Genomic DNA, 15,340 nt, shown 5'->3' on the forward strand with positions numbered 1-15,340 from the left:
GCTTTTTTTGATGCGCAATTCCGTTATCATGCCCTGTTTGCATCAGGGGCGTAGGCATAGCTGGGCCTGGGTGGACACAGACCCACCACTGGGACCAGTCCAACAAATCTGATTGAGAAAAAACAAAAAATAATACATTATTATTACAAAATATCAATTTTCCCAACCTCCAAAATGGTTCCATGACGTGTTTAAGCATTGTTGTGGACTTAGAACATCAAATTATACTTTTTTTATTTTATTTTATATTTTTTAGAAAGTGTGATTTTGAGAGTGCAAATCTGAAAAATATTTAAGAAAACTAATAAAAAACAGGAATTTTTCACAAAGGTGGGAGCAGGCTGTTTGGGCAGGCTGTTTGGGAATTTTTTGTCATATGCTGCATTTGCTATAGGAAATTGTTACCTTTTGTTTGTGACACTTTGATATCTGAGAATATGCAGCTGTTAAAGGGCAAATCTACAGATGTAACAATAACAAAACGGGCACCCCGCCTCTGTTTTGGTAAAAATCTGGCCTGGAGAAAGTACCACTCTCAGATTAGTAGACAGAGCTACAGTATGGATGCAAGGATTGACCATCCATGATATGAAAATTATTGTTTTAACCATGTTATGAAGCTATAAAGTGTTTGTTTACATTTACAATGATTACAAACATTGGAGTAAAACAAGCTTATATTTGGGTTCCCATGGTTGTGACAGTTGAACTAAGCTCATGAGGCATTATAAGTTATATTCTTCAAGAATCAATGGATATACAGCACAGTAAAAGTTTAGACACACCTACCCATTCCAGGGTTTTCTTTATTTTTTAAACTATTTTCTACATTGTAGAATAACAGTGAAGACTATAACACTAGAAATAACACATAACCAAAAAAGAGTTAAACAAATAAATAATAAATATATTTAAGATTATTCAAAGTAGCTACCCTTTGCCATATGACAACTTTCCACACTCTTGGCATTCTCTCAACAAACTTCATGAGGTAGTCACTGGAATGCATATCAATTAAAAGGTGTACCTGTTAAAACTTTTATGGCTGCAATCCTGTTAACGGGATGATATGACAACAGCCAGTGAAAGTGCAGGGCGCCAAATTCAAACACAGAAATCTCATAATTAAAATTCCTCAAACATACATGTATCTTAACCATTTTAAAGGTAATCTTGTTGTTAATCCCACCAAAGTGTCCGATTTCAAATAGGCTTTTCAGCAAAGCACCACAAACGATTATGTTAGTCACCGCAAAATCACAGAAAAAAACACAGCTATTTTTCCAGCCAAGACAGGAGTCACAAAAAGCAGACATAGAGATAAATTAATCACTAACCTTTGATGATCTTCATCAGATGACACTCATAGGACTTCATGTTACACAATACATATATGTTTTGTTCGATAAGTTCATATTATATCCAAAGACCTCAGTTTACATTGGCGCCATGTTCAGAAATGCCTCCAAAATATCCGGAGAAATTGCAGAGATCCACGTCAAATAACATAAATACTCATCATAAACTTGATGAAAGATACATGTTTTACATAGAATTAAAGATACACTTGTTCTTAATGCAACCGCTGTGTCAGATTTCAAAAATCTTTACGGCAAAAGCACAATATTCAATAATCTGAGAACAGCGTTCAGCCACAAAAGTAAGCCACAGTTACCCGCCAAATTGTGCAGTCAACAAAACTCATAAAAAGCAATATAAATCTTCACTTACCTTTGCTGATCTTTGTCGGAACGCACTCCCAGGACTCCCACTTCCACAAAATTTTTCGTTTTGTTCGGTAATGTCCATATTTATGTCCAAGTAGCTACTTTGTTAGCGCGTTTAGTACATATATCCAAATGCTCGTGAGGTCCAGGCGAACGTCGGACAAAACTTCAAAAAGTTATATTAAAGGTCGAATAATATGTCAAACTAAGTATAGAATCAATCTTTAAGAGTTGTTATCATAAATATTCAATAATGTTCCAACCGGAGAATTCCTTTGTGTCTATAGAAGTAATGGAACGCAAGGATATCATGTGGATTGCGCATGACCAGGAACTGGCTCTCTGCCAGACCACTGCTCAAACAGCTCCCATCCGGCTCAACATCACAGTAGAAGCTTCATTCAACGTTCTAAGACTGCTGACATCTAGTGGAAGCGTAGGAAGTGCAAACAGATCCATATCCTACAGTGTTTTCAATAGGCGATGAGTTGAAAATCGACCAACCTCAGATTTCTCACTTCCTGGTTGGATTTCTTCTCAGGTTTTGCCTGCCATATGAGTTTTGTTATACTCACAGACATAATTCAAACAGTTTTAGAAACTTCAGAGTGTTTTCTATCCAATACTAATAATAATATGCATATATTAGCAACTTGACTGAGGAGCAGGCCGTTTACTCTCGGCAACTCTGTGCACCTTTCATCCAAGCTACTCAATACTGCCCCTGCAGCCATAAGAAGTTAAAAGTACATTTGTGAATTTCTTTCCATCTTAATGTGTTTGAGCCCATCAGTTGTGTTGTGACAAAGTAGGGGTGGTATACAGATAGCCCTATGAAGATAGCCCTATTTGTCCATATTTTGGCAAGAACAGCTCAAATAAGCAAAGGAAAATGACAGTCCATCATTACCTTAAGATATAAGGTCAGTCAATCTGGAAAAATTCAAGAACTTAGAAAGTTTCTTCAAGTGCAGTGCAAAAACCTCAAGCGCTATGATGAAACTGGCTCTCATTAGGACCACACAGGAAAGGAAGACCCAGAGTTATCTCTGCTGCAGAGGATAATCTTATTACCAGCCTCAGCAAATGCAGCCCAAATAAATGCTTCACTGAGTTCAAGTAACAGACACATCTCAACATCAACTGTTCAGAGGATGCGTGAATCAGGCCTTCATGATCGAATTGCTGCAAAGAAACCACTACTAAAGGACACAATAAGAAGAAGAGTCTTGCTTGGGCTAAGCAACATGAGCAATGGACATTAGACTGGTGGAAATCTGTCCTTTGGTCTGATGAGTCCAATTTTGAGATTTTGGTTCCAACCGCTGTGTTTTTGTGAGACACAGAGTAGGTGAATGGATGATCTCCGCATGTGTGGTTTCCACCTGAAGCATGGAGGAGGAGGAGGTGAGATGGTTGGGGTGCTTTGCTGGTGACACGTCAGTGATTTATTTAGAATTCAAGGCACACTTAACCAGCATGGCTACCACAGCATTCTGAGTGATACACCATTCCATCTGGTTTGCCTTAGTAGGACTATCATTGTTTTCAACAGGACATGGACCCAACACCTCTAAACTGTGGAATGGCTATTTGACCAAGAAGGAGAGTGATGGAGAGCTGCATCAGATGACCTGGCCTCCAAAATCACCTAACCTCAACTCAATTCAGATGGTTTGGGATGAGTTGGACAGCAGAGTGAAGGAAAATCACCAAACAAGTGCTCAGCATATGTGGGAACTCCTTCAAGAATGTTGGAAAAGCATTCTAGGTGAAGCTGGTTGAGAGAATGCCGAGAGTGCGCAAGGCTGTCATCAAGGCAAAGGTGGCTGCTTTAAACATTTTTTGATTGTTTAACACTTTTTTGTTTACTACATGATTCCATATGTGTTATGTCATAGTGTTGATGTCTTCACTATTATTCTACAATGTAAAAAATTAAGAAAATTCCTTGAGTAGGTGTGTCCAAACCTTTGACTGGTACTGTATATACAGTTAAAGTCGGAAGTTTACATACATTTAAACTCAGTTTTTCACAATTCCTGACATTTAATCCCCTGTCTTTGGTCAGTTAGGATCACCACTTTATTTTAAGAATGTGAAAATTCAGAATAATAGTAGAGAGATGTCACGGCTGTTGAATGAAGTGGACCAAGGTGCAGCGGTGTGAGCGTACATTTTCTTTTTATTAGAAAGACGCCGACAAAACAAACCGTGAAGCTTAAGGCAATGTCCACAAACAAAGTCAACCTCCCACAAAGACAGGTGGGAAAAAGGGCTACCTAAGTATGGTTCTCAATCAGAGACAACGATAGACAGCTGTCCCTGATTGAGAACCCTACCGGCCAAAAAATACAATATAAACAAAGAACATAGATCCACCATCACACCCCCCCCCCTGACCAACCAAACATAGAGCATAAAAAAAATCTCTACGGTCAGGCGTGACACAGTGGGCTCTTCCTTGCTGAGCGTCTTTCAGGTTATGTCGATATAGGACTCGTTTTACTGTGGATATTGATACTTTGAACCTGTTTCCTCCAACATCTTCAAGGTCTTTGCTTGTTGATCTGGGATTTGATTGCACTTTTTGCACCAAGTACGTTACTCTAGGACACAGAACGGTATGACGGTTGCGTGGTCCCATGGTGTTTATACTTGCGTACTATTGTTTTACAGATTAACGTGGTACCTTCAGGCATTTGGAATTGCTCCCAAGGATGAACCAGACTTGTGGAGGTCTACAATGTTTTTTCTGAGGTCTTGGCTCATTTCTTTTGATTTTCCCATGATGTCCAAGCAAAGACAAAATGGACTTTGCTTGTTTTTGTTGGAAGGTAGGCCTGAAACACGTGGTCCCGTGTGCTCAGTTGGTAGAGCATGGCGCATTGCAACGCAGGGTTGTGGGTTCATTCCCACGGGGGACCAGGATGAATATGTATGAACTTTCCAATTTGTAAGTCGCTCTGGATAAGAGCGTCTGCTAAATGACTTAAATGTAAATGTTGAAATATACATCCTCAGGTACACCCTCCAATTGACTCAAATGATGGCAGTTAGCGTTAGCCTATCAGAATCTTCTGAAGCCATGACATAATTTTCTGGAATTTTCCAAGCTGTTTAAAGGCACAGTCAACTTAGTGTATGTAAACTTCTGACCCACTGGATTTGTGATACAGTGAAATATAASTGAAATATTATGTCTGTAAACAATTGTTGGGAAAARTACTTGTGTCATGCACAAAGTAGATGTCCTAACCGACTTGCCAAAACTATAGTTTGTTAACAAGAAATCTGTGGAGTGGTTGAAAAACMKGTTTTAATGACTCCAACCTAAGTGTATGTAAACMTCTGACTTCAACTGTATGTTCRGAGGCTGCATATGAAATAGCACCATGTTCCTTGTATGAAGCACTGCTTTTGGACAGAGCACTATGAGGCAAACAAGTATTGGACTAAGTAAGGAATAGGGTGCCATTTCAGACTTGTCCAAATTCTAAGTACAGCATCTAGAACTCCATCCCCCAGAATTACCACTTAAATTCCCTGGTCCCTCCCRAGGTGCCAATGCCAAGTTGCGCTACCAGATAACTTCAGGCAACACAGGGGGGGTGTTTGACATAGAGCCTGAGGTGGGAACCATCTTRGTCGCCCAGCCTCTGGACTACGAGCAGCAGAAGAGGTACAAGCTGCTGGTGCTGGCATCGGACGGGAAGTGGGAGGACTACGCCGCCGTGGTGGTCAACGTGGTCAACAAGAACGACGAGGCGCCCGTCTTCTCCATGAATGAGTACTATGGCTCAGTGACAGAGGAGCTAGATGGCTCACCGGTCTTTGTGCTCCAGGTGTGTGTTCTTTCTCTAACCTGGGTGCCAGTCTGTTTCTGTTTGAGCGGTCAGGTACCGAGGCTCAATCATTCATGTCAAATGCATGCTTCTGTATACTAACTATATATGCTAGCTATAGCTAATAACTACATGTCACTACAATTAATTTCTGTCTCTAGCCTGGGTGTCTTTCTGTTTCTGCTTGAATCAACACACTGTTTTGTTAATTGACAAGGCAGGGATTCATTTTGAATGCACAAACAGTCAGCTAGCCAGGATAATCTTTATCAAGCATAAATATCAAATGCTTGCTTCTGTATGTCATGCATGTACATGACAAGTCTGCTATCCATTACATAAACAATGGATGTAAAGATAGATTGATGGGATGCTTGCTTAGAAAGACAGGCACACACACACACACACACACACACACACACACACACACACACACACACACACACACACACACACACACACACACACACACACACACACACACACACACACTCTTAGATGTTGATTGTTGATGATTTGGGTGTCTCACCAGGTGACGGCCACGGACCCAGACAAGGATGCAGACCAGGATGCCGTCCGCTACTCTCTCCATGGTCAGGGGGCGGACTCTCAGTTTGTGATTAATGAGATCACGGGGGAGATGTACGCCCAGGAGACGCTGGACCGCGAGGAGCGGGCTGTGTGGCGCTTCGTGGTCCTGGCCACGGACGAGAAAGGGGAGGGGCTCACCGGCTTCACTGACGTCATCATCAACGTGTGGGACATCAATGACAACGAGCCCGCTTTCACCTGCGCACCCGATGGCTGCCACGGCAACGTAGCCGAGAACTCACCCCCAGGAACTTTTGTCATGGAGATGACGGCGGTAGACCTTGACGACACGGCAGTGGGTCAGAACGCCATCCTCACCTATCGTATCATCGAGAACGCCCGTGACGCGGATTCTGAGGAACTTTTTACAATCGACGCTAGTACGGGCACCATCTCCGTGGTGACCGGCGGGCTGGACAGGGAGGTGGCAGAGCGGCACCAGCTGGTGGTCGAAGCCAGGGATGGAGGGGACATGGTGGGTACAGCTACCTCCACTATCATCATCATGGACCTGAACGACCATACCCCCCGGTTCAAAGATGAGTGGTGTGGGGCTCGTGTGTCTGAGAGCAGCCCTCCAGACTCAACCGTGCTGGAGCTGGAAGCTGTGGACCCAGACTCTGGCCCTCACGGCCTGCTGGGCTTCAGTGTGGTGGCGGGGGACCAGCGGGAGAGGTTCTACATGGTGAGCCACAGAGCAGAGCAGTCTGGGAGTCTGAAGCTGAGGAAGGGGCTGGACTATGAGAGGCCCGGGGAGCAGCGCTTCAACCTCACCATCCAGGTGGAGGACTCTGACTTCTCCAGCCTCATCCACTGCATCATCCAGGTGGTGGACGAGAACGACCACATACCTGTGTTCACCACCACCTTCTACCCCCTCGCCCCTCTAGTGGAGGATGTTGCCGTGGGAACCAGCATCACCCAGGTGATGGCCAATGACTCAGACTCTGACCTGAATGGGGAAATAGTCTACAGCATCTCCCCGGAGTCAGACCCGTACGGTAATTTTATAGTGGACCGAGACGGCATTGTGACCGTGACCCGCCCGCTGGACAGAGAGACAATGCCCGAGTACCAGCTGGTTGTCATGGCAACAGACCGCGGGAGTCCGGCGTTGACGGGGAGCGCCACGGTCCAGCTGAGCCTGCTTGATGTTAATGACAATGGGCCAGAGTTGGAGGTGGCCTACATCCCTGTCCTCTGGGAGAACAGCCCTGCTCCACAGCTGGTGTGGCTCAACCAGACCTCCTCGCTGCTCCACGTTATCGACAGGGACTCCCCAGAGAATGGGCCTCCCTTCTCCCTCGCCCTTCCCCGTCTCTACGCCCCCGACTTCCACCTGCAGGACCATGGCAATGGCACGGCAACGCTCACCGCACTGCGCCGCTTCGACCGTGAGCGCCAGAGGGAGTTCCTCCTGCCCGTGGTCATGACGGACAGCGGCCGTCCGCCAATGACGGTCACCAACACGCTCACCATCACCGTGGGCGACCAGAATGACAACGCCCACCAGGAGGGAGAGAAGGAGATTTACGTTCACAGTCGGAGGGGTGAGTCCCAACTTTCCATCAACTTTTAGACATTTGTATTCACGAAGCCTCTAAGAGTAGGTGTGCTGATCTAGGATCAAGTCCCCCCTTTTATTCTCCATGATTTAAAAGGCAACTCTAAGATTCTTTGTGAATATGGATCCAGGCTTTTACCCAAGTTAGCACAGCATGGAGGTGCTCTTTCTGTCTTTCTGTGTACCTATTCTGTATTGTCGGAATTAGTAATTGATACACCCGGGGCAAATATTAGCATTTTGTTGCAGCATTTTATGATTCTTGATTGCAAATCATTCCTTCGGGCTTAAGAACATTCAACCCCCACACACTCTCTCCACTCTGCTAATTGTATCTGGCCCTGATGTTAACTTMACCATTATAAGATCTGTGGTGTTCCTCAGGGGTGATTGTTAGGCCCGTTAAAGTTCTGATCATAGACCTGGATTATTTAGTTTTCGGTAATTGTGTGAAACACTGCAGCAGCTTGACTCATACAGGCCCCGGTTGTTTACCCAGCTGCAGTACGCTGGCACTGGGGCTCGATAATAACATAATCCATAGTGAGATAGCCCTGACTTCCTTAAGCTGTCAGCGCTCCTCGCAWCTCAAGTACTGGAAGCCTATTCAACCCAGACAGTGGGACTTCACACTCATGAACAGAATAGGAAGAACAGAAACAGCAGAATCACAGAACAGCAGATAAGAAAACGGCTGAAGATAAGCGGCCTGGGGCCTCTATCACTTTCGGTTTGGAAACCGTTGTTTTCAGACAAAATCAAAGTCTTTGTGTGCGCTGGACAGGAAGGATGCAGACTACTTCGCTGGGCAAGGTCTATGCCCCTGATCAAGATGATTGGGACAACAAGACCTACACCTTAGACGCAGGAGGAATGAGGTAGGTGTTATGTTTGTCTGTAACCAGCGTGAGTCATAACAGGACAGTTAATCAGTTAAWCAGTTAAACAMTTAACATATGACAGATGCAAATATGTATCCCTATAAATATGACCTTCAGCTATTTTCACTCAAAGTCTCAGAGTCAAATAAAATGAAATGTGATTTGTCAGATGCTTGGTAAACAACAGGTGTAGACTAACAGTGAAATGCTTACTTATGAGCCCTTCCCAATGATGCAGAGAGAAAAATAAAGAAATAATAGAAATATTGAAAGATAATAACATGAGGAATAAATACACAATGAGTAACGATATCTTGGCTATATACACAGGGTACCAGTACCGAGTTGATGGGGTAAGAGGTAATTTAGGTAGATATATACATATAAATAGGGATAAAGTGACTAGGCAACAGGAGAGACAATGAACAGTAACAGTCAAAGAAATGGAAAGGATGGAGGATATTACCACATTTCCTACTTGGCCAACAAGTGCCTCTTGTTCAACATGCACTTAACCCTAATTGCTCCTGTAAGTCGCTCTGGATAAGAGCATTTTCTAAATGACAAAAATGTCAAATGTTAATGTAATCAGAGCAATCAGAGGATGCATTTGTATCATATCAACTGGTGGACTCGCTGGGGAACAAGGATCAAGAATATTTACACCAAGATTGTTTGCAATTTTGCATSTAACACAGTCAGAGAACAGAAGAAAATCTCAATTGCATATTTTACACATTCCTGTTTTATTCATATGCCAATCCTGACCCGTTTCTATGACAACTACCGAGCTCCTTTGGTGGAGATGTAAACAAAATAGCATTTACCTCCCAGCAGAAACAAAACAGTTGTTATTTCTGTTAATTTCCTTTGGTTGTCCAGGGTTGTAGGCACAAAACGGAATAAAACATGGAATAAACACTTAAACTGCTTGGCCTTGTTCAATAAGAAACATTTATTTCCATTTTCCGTTGTATTTTAAAATGTTTTCCATTGCATGCCCTTAATGAATACTACCCAGTCATTTAAGCTTTCCACCACATTTATGTCCTCCCCTACAGGTATTTCACTCTAGACAAGAGTTCAGGCCACCTGGCCATCAGACAGAACACCCTAGCGGGAAGCTACTATCTCAGAGTGGGAGTGTCGGACGGGGTGTGGCCAGACGTGGTGTCTGGGGTCACAGTTCACGTCCGGGAGCTAGAGGACATGGCCATCCACTCGTCAGCCTCCCTGCGTCTGACCGGTAAGCTACTGCAGCATGACAACATCGTACTTATRTATTCTACAGTTTATGTCATGATTCGTGACTACACTCTTAGAAAAAAAGGTGCTGTCTAGAACCTAAAAGGGTTCTTCGCTMTCCCAATAGGGTTCCAGGTAAAACCCCTTTTGGTTCCAGGTGGAACCCTTTTGGGTTCAATGTAGAACCCTTTCAACAGAGGGACCCACCCATCGTTCAGCAACTAGAGTCGTGCTACTTCAGCTGCTGTTACTCCACAGCAGGGATGCTCTATATGAGATGATGAGTCTGAACCTGTCAACATGAATAACTTTTTCCATTTGTTTTCCTTTCTCTTGCACTCTATCGCTCATCTTGCCGCCCACACCAAACGTCAGGCTTTTTATTTTACTTCGTTCTGTTGTTGGAGAGATAGKCAATGTAGCTTTCGAGACATATGTTTGGTTTGAGAAAGACAATAATAGACAAGGTTTTGTCATTAGGATTCAATCAGATTGTGATATTAATTCATGGGGAATCAGCTGCTGCTCTCTGGATTAAAATAGAAGAAAGAAGAATGAGTAAATTATAAAAATGAATTAATTAAAAAACGTACAGAAACCTGTAGACTTATACACCTTAAAATAGAGAGTATCTCTGSATCTAGAACTGGTACTTTTACATCTGAGGCTACGCTGTGAGTCAGCAAATTCYATGGATTGGATTTATGTTAAGCTTTTACAAAAGATCCAAGCGATTTACGTCGAATTGGGGGAGCTCACCTTTTCACCTTTACAAGCTGTGAGGTATGTACTTTATAACAAATCTATTAGGATAACCTATAGTCCCTATCACTTCAAGCAGCAGTGTGTATCACACCTCAGGTGCCGTTTTCACAAACATATTAAGTTTAATGTCTTGGTCTTTTGGCTCTCTCTGGGCAAATCCCAAATGTAAAGGTCAATTTAAAAACTGCCAGGTTAGTCCTTGACATTTGAAAATCKATTTTATGAATAGACTGCAAGGCTATTAGGCATGCCAGGGCATCAATTTCACTTTGTAGAGATTAAAGAGGACTTTTTCCATCCTCTCCGATATTATTAGAAGAGACGCATTGCATTGCTAATGCTTCGACCTCTAAATCTATTTGACAGTGAGGCCGTCAATGTTTTATACTGGAGCCAAGAATCGGTCTCAGTGGAAATAATTAAAGAACGGTAAGTTAAATAGTTTCACTACATGGGTGAGTGAATCAATGTGAGGCCAGTATAGATCAATTCTATTTGCTAATTGAACCAAGACTGAGTTCACTTTGATCAACTTCCCCTGTCAGTAAATAGTGAATGTTCTTGAGGTTCTAATGCCTGAGGTGTGTTTCTATCTGTGTGTGTGCCTGTGTGTGTGTGTGTATGTGTGTGTGTGCCTGTGTGTGTGTGCCTGTGTGTGTGTGCGTATGTGTGTGTATTTCCTCCTTCTGCAGGCATCACTGCCAGAGAGTTTATTGAGTCCCGGGTGGACGAGAGGAGTCGACAGGATATGTTCAGGGGCTTCCTGTCTGAACACCTGTCCATCAGATCAGGCACAATCAACATCTTCAGCCTGACAGACATTAGACCGAAGACGCTGGACGTGCGCTTTTCTGTGCACAGCGATGGCTACCTGCGCCCAGAGAAACTACACGGATACCTGGCGGCGCATACAAAGAAGGTACACGCCTCAATGTTTTCCCGTCTTGAAGATAGGGATCTTAGCTCATACATCTCTGGGTGCAGAGCTTTGTGTTGTTGATATCGTTTCTCTATCAGCCAAGAGGTGCAATGTGCATTCATATCTTTTTCATTAATGTTGTTCGCATCAACTCTCCCCCTTCTGTGTTCATAACTGCTTCCTTACTCATTCTCTCTCTCTCTCCCTCACCTCATTCCCTCTATCTCGCCATCCCTCTTTCACTCTCTCGCCAACCCTCCTTCCTCTGTCTATCTCAGGACTCATTCATTTATTGAAAATAAATCGGGCATTTTGGAGATCTACTCGTTTCTTTTTAAGTAAATATTTGTATGTGTGAGGAGTATCAGCCAGGCTCATCATTCTCTGTCCTCCCTTACTACCCTTACCCTATCTATCTATCTATCTATCTATCTATCTATCTATCTATCTATCTATCTATCTATCTATCTATCTATCTATCTATCTATCTATCTATCTATCTACTATCTATCTATCTATCTATCTATCTATCTATCTATCTATCTATCTATCTATCTATCTATCTATCTATCTATCTATCTATCTATCTATCTATCTATCTATCTATCTATCTATCTATCTATCTAACTATCTATCTATCTAATCTATCTATCCTATCTATCTATCTATCTATCTATCTATCTATCTACTCATCCCCTCTCTCTCCCTATTTCACTCTCCCGCTCTCTCTCTCTTTCCATCTCTCTCTCCCTCTCCCCCCTCTCTCTCGCTCTCTCCAACTCTCTCCCCCTCTCTCTTTCTCTCCCCCTCTCTCTCCTTCCCTCTCTCTTTCTCTCCATCTCTCTCTCTCTCCATCTCTCTCTATCCCCCTCTTTCTCTTCCCCCAACCCCCCTCTCTGTCCGTCTCCTCAGCTGCAGTCTCTGCTGCGGGTGAACGTGTCCCAGGTAGAGGTGGATGAGTGTGTGTACACAGACTGCAGGCCGGGTGGCGGCTGCTCCACACAGCTCAGCGTCAGTGACACACCCACTCTGGTCGATGCCGGGAACATAGCACTGGTGTCTGTGACGATGATGTCCTCTGCCCGGTGTGGCTGCTCTGCCAGGGACCGGGTCCATCAGGCTTGTTCCTCCTACCTCACAAACCCCTGCTTCAATGGAGGCACCTGCATGGATACCCTCAGTGGGTACAGGTGAGCAGAGWGTAGGGACCAAAGCAATACCATCACCTGAGGACTATGTGAACTGGGTTTTGTTCATTAGGGCACGTCGCAGCAGAAAACACAAATAAGAGTGTCTTATTGAACATGTGCAGATAGTTCCTCATTTTTTCACTCTATTTCMGAGCTTTTTCTTCCGCTTTAACTCTACCGAACACGATCGTATCCTGTCTTTATGGTAATTTATTTATTACACAAGATAAAGATCCTTCCATCGGAGACAATTGAGAGATAATTAAGAGAAGGTGATAGAAATAGTCAGGAGGAAATCTAGACACAGATGTTGATGTGGAGAAAATTATACCATAATCAGAAATGACACCAATCTGAATAAATTAGAGAAGAAGAATGACAATAAATTCAGGGTAAAAAAATCTATAGCTTGATGATAAATTGCCTCATAATTATATATTAGAGCCTTYAACGCTAACCATATAAAGCAGTCAGAAATCCATTTTAAAAAGTACAAGGCCCCATGTGGGTGTATCACAGAGGAAATAGCATGGAGCTAATTTGATGATGAGAATTGGTAGGATTTAAGAAATGTGGGCCAGTGAGATTACAACAAGCACTACACACCCCTCTCCCAAGTGCTGACAACTTTTCAGAATCCCACTTAATACCATTTACATGTAAAGTTAAGTAAGGCAAACAGACGTCTGCCTTAAGGCCTTAGAACATGAAGATCACACTCATGGGGTGTGTCCCAGAGCCCTATGGGCACTAGTAAAAAGCATGCTGCAGTCTGCAGTCTTGTGAGAGAGCCCTTGTCAGAATATAGATGCTGCTATATAACCCAATGTGTATTCAGAATGTGTGTGAAAAATCAAATTTTGGGCAAATCCCATGTCGAGAGAGCTTAATAGCCAGTCTGAGACATTGGCCTTATCAGACCYTGTCAGTCAGAGGAAGAAACATGACCTGTGCTCTGGAGTCTGGATTGGCATTGCTCTCTGGAGTCACATGGAGAATGCCTGGGAAGGTGTGTTATGTGTGTGTGTATATGTATATGTATGTGTATGTGTGTGTACGTGTGTACGTGTGTGTATGTTCAGGCACAAACGTGTGTGCATGCTTTCTCCATGTATGTATGTGTGTGTACACACACCACAGAATCATCCCCTGTCTCMCTCTGTATGGATCAGTATTCCTGACATGTCTTGGCCCTCTGCAGAATAAACAGAGTTGGAGATTTTGACAGAAAGAGAAAACAGCCCCTAACTGTACAAAGCAGAGCCATCCACTCAGATACGACGCCACATGAAAATAGATGGCTCTGACATTATCTACCAAGGCAAGTTAGTCTCACATCACGTTTCACCAGGGGTCTGAGAATATTCTGTCCTGTTTAGGATTCAAAGTGATATTTTTCTCTCTGCGTGTATTTCACTTTATATCAAGGCATTTATTTGATTACTGTTTACGGCTAGTAGGCATGCAGATTCACTAGAGGAGGCATACAATAAAGAAGTGGCGGAATAGCCGAGAATTAGCGTGAAGAGTGGAGGAATAGCATGATAAGAAGTGGAGGAATAGCAAAGAAGTGGAGGAATAAGATGAAGAAGTGGAGGATAGCATGAAGAAGTGGAGGAATTAGCATGAAGAAGTGGAGGCTATAGCATGAAGAAGTGAGGCTAGCCATGAAGAAGGGAGGATAGCATGAAGAAGATGATTAGGGAATAGATATACAAAGTGATGGCAAGCTAAAAGGAAGTAGAATGTAAAGAAAAACAGCTCATCAATGTGTGTTTAGAAAATTACCTTTTTGCCTTTGTGGCAGATTGCCATGTCTCATTTTCGATTAATTGAAAATTTGTGATTTATTTTCATACAAGCATTGCAAGAGCTGGCTATCAATTTATCAATTTCATCCCCCTCGTAAGACCTAGAACATAATAATTATGGCCGAACGTCAAAGTGCGGGACTAAAACCATGGTATTTATTAGGGTGATAAATATACAAAGATATTGATACTGAATGATATGGTTAAAAATATGGAATAACCAAAGTGGATTAGGAGTAATATGATGCATATTCATGGGTGTGTGATTAATGCAGAAAATTGTACGGGGAAAAAGTAGTCGAATGAAAACGACTCAATCCCAAGAGTACAACCAATTGATATATAAAGCATACATATAGGATGGCAAGATAGACAGAGAGAAGAAGGTATTGAGGGAGATCGTGGGTGTCTGTACATGGGCCAAAAGTATAAAGAAGGATCACTAAGACTGTTCGTGAAGCCTAAGTGAATTGACCAGAGAAATGGAAGACAGTAAGATAGAAGGAAAAGGTATATGCCATCGGACAAGAAGGGAGAATAGCATTATACCAGTTTCAATTTTGGGAGGATATACCCAGGAGCATGCTTGACCGCACCGAAGACTATGCCCATACAGATTGCAAAGAAATAGTGAGGGTGGGAATGTTGATAAATTTCCTTGAGAAATGGATTGCTTGTTGACCCTATTTCCTAATTCTGACTTCAACTGTACAATATTATATTCATGGATAGCTTAATACGCTGCCTACATTAGTAAAGAAGATATATAATGTGATGCAAGTGGATGCTATGATGTCTAATG

At 42.9% G+C, this 15,340-nt stretch overlaps 1 pseudogene; it reads left to right on the plus strand.

Annotated features, from left to right (window-relative positions):
* LOC111960997 (neural-cadherin-like) overlaps positions 1-15,340 on the plus strand; it is a 140,038-nt pseudogene that overhangs the window by 65,993 nt on the left and 58,705 nt on the right.

This window comes from Salvelinus sp. IW2-2015, linkage group LG4q.1:29, assembly GCF_002910315.2.
Source record: "Salvelinus sp. IW2-2015 linkage group LG4q.1:29, ASM291031v2, whole genome shotgun sequence".
NCBI classification, from domain to species: domain Eukaryota; kingdom Metazoa; phylum Chordata; class Actinopteri; order Salmoniformes; family Salmonidae; genus Salvelinus; species Salvelinus sp. IW2-2015.